The sequence below is a fragment of the Rhinolophus hipposideros genome (assembly GCF_964194185.1).
Source record: "Rhinolophus hipposideros genome assembly, chromosome: 20".
In the NCBI taxonomy this organism is placed as follows: Eukaryota; Metazoa; Chordata; class Mammalia; order Chiroptera; family Rhinolophidae; genus Rhinolophus; species Rhinolophus hipposideros.
In genome coordinates this window covers 702,225-704,718 of record NC_138066.1, presented here as the reverse complement: position 1 = coordinate 704,718, position 2,494 = coordinate 702,225, and positions in this window count along the sequence as shown.

Genomic DNA, 2,494 nt, shown 5'->3' with positions numbered 1-2,494 from the left:
TTATTTGAACATTGATGTGTCTTCTGTATCACTCTTTTTCTTCTGAAACATTTTTTAAAAACATTTATTTTGAACAGAAATAGATTTTAGACATTTTTGGAAGATTTGGATCTAAAGTTATCAATTGCCTTTAAAAAAAGCTGGGAGAGTCTAAGGCAGAAGCTAATTTTTTATAATTAAAATTAACATGCATTTTAGTGGCAGTATGAATTATGAATTAAAGAGATGGTATTGCACTCTTTCTAACCTTTGCTGTGTGCTACACACTTAAAAGTCTTGCGAATGGCTTTTTTTTTTTTTTTGAGACAGATGCCAGACTCTTTTTCTTCCAGAAGTTGAGCTGTGCAAATGCATTTTGATTATGTTCAGGGTCCCTCCTCTACAGAACTCGGATGTGTCTGACTAGGGTTTACTGATTTAGCCCTGGAGTGAGGTGGAGCCTTTGTAAGCTGTGGTCAGATTAAACTAGAATTTGGTCCTTAAAAAATGTTTCTGTTTCCCCAGCAACCTTCACTTTTTTAAATGTGTCATCTTGTGTAGTCACATTTTCATTATTTACAAAAAGAAATTCTGAAACCTGATGAGTCATAAAAAGGTCACATGGTCTGTTGTGATAACTATTCCACTTTGCTGCAGAAAAGCAGCTACAGACCATCTGCTGCGTACGTCAGCGAGTGTAGGCAGAGGCTGGCTTTGACTCCTCAATGAAACTCAAGTTCTCCAGCTCAAATTGGTGCTGCCCGTGGGCTGCATCATTGCCACTCATGCCTACACTTGATACTTAGGAAAGAGAATACCGAATGGAAATCTTCCTTTTACCCTTTATCAGTGTAGTGAATTACAGACAGTTTTGCTTTTTAAAACAAATTAGACAACTGATTTACCTGGATCTGAATTAAAATCACCTAAAATGTGTGTGAAAATCCTCGTAGCTGCCAGTTATGACAATTAAGGAGAGTAACTCTTGTGAACTTCTAATGAAAGGACACTATTAGCTTTTTCCCCAAAATGGTTTCATTCGAACACCACATCATTTTGAAACTGAACTCAACCAGGTGTGGTACTTAGGGTCTCTTCATATTATTTGCGAACCGCGCATCTTTGCCCCTCCTGGGTCAATGGAGAAGGGGGAGGGTGGTTGTCATTGTCTCTCAGCTTTACAGCCACCTTTATTCTTTCTGATTCTAGGACTAGAACTCTGCAAACCACTCTTTTTGCCAGCAGGAGGCAGAATAGAAAGCTAGGGGAGAGCAAGGGCCGGGCTCCTTGCTGTCTGCTTCCTGTTGACAATAGGACGCCAGCAGCAGCTTCTGGTAAGGATGCTTCCAGCAGCACAGTGAGCCCCAGGTGGTTTCTGCTCATGGCACCCCCTTAGAGATACCGGCCCCAGGAGGCAGGCCTCCCCCTCCCCACAGATTAGGGACCCAGTTCCATGGGGCACCTCCTCCAACTTTCTAAATTCCACTAATCCTGATCTCTTCCCTTTGTTCCCCAAGCCCTGAGGGTGGTGGTATCTGCTTCCTGCAGTCACTACGTTGATGAGGCTCTTTTCTCTCTCCAATACCTGATGAATGGACCTATTAAATTGTTTTTGTTAAGGAAACTGGAGTGGTTTGTCTCTTCTGACAGGAGTTACTTTTGAAAATCTTAAGGGGTGAAGGGGATGTGTGGCTTCGTTTGTTATTAAGGAGAATAAGATTTCACACATGCTGCCCCTGAAAAATATGTTGCCTAGCTATGCCTCTCTCCTTTGTGAATAGTTATCAGAATCTGTTTGCATGAGTAGTTAAGACAGCCTTAGCTGTTTCTTTGAATTAATTCTCAGCAGCAACTTACTTTGTGAACAAGTTTCCTTAGGAAAACCTGGAGCATTTTGATGGCGCCAGAAGAGAGTGAGTTTGCACGAGGAGAATAGGGCCATTTCTGAGGCCCAAGGATGTAGCCTTAGAGTTCTCTGAAAACTTTTCAAGTCTTTTCATGGTAATCTCAGATGTTAATAAATTAGAAGAATTGCCCTTAGAACATCTGCTTCCTCCACGATTGGAAAGGAGAGCATTCTTATGAAACTGCCTGCACGTCAAACGGCGTAAAGCAAAGAAGCAGTTGCCATTCATTTCTGTGGGAACATTTTGGAGTGCTCCCAGACCCCCAAAATAACCTACCAAATCATACCAACACATAAAACCTAAAGTGACACTAACATAGCAAAAGCAGGAATGATACAAATGATACGACAAATACAGTGTATAAAGTGGAGTGAGCTTGGCCGGCCCCTCTCTCTGCTGCTCAGGCACACGCTGCTTCTACCACAGCTCACTGCAAAACAAACACTGAACACTTTTCACTTTGACCTTTTTATGAAAAAGTGAAAATCCTCTTCAGATTTCTTTCAGTTAGCGAAAACAGGTACTAATGTCGGTCTTTTGTAAAAGTGAAGTGGCATAATGCAAATTTTCAAAAAGCGGGACACTTGCATTATGTATGTTTCTATTCA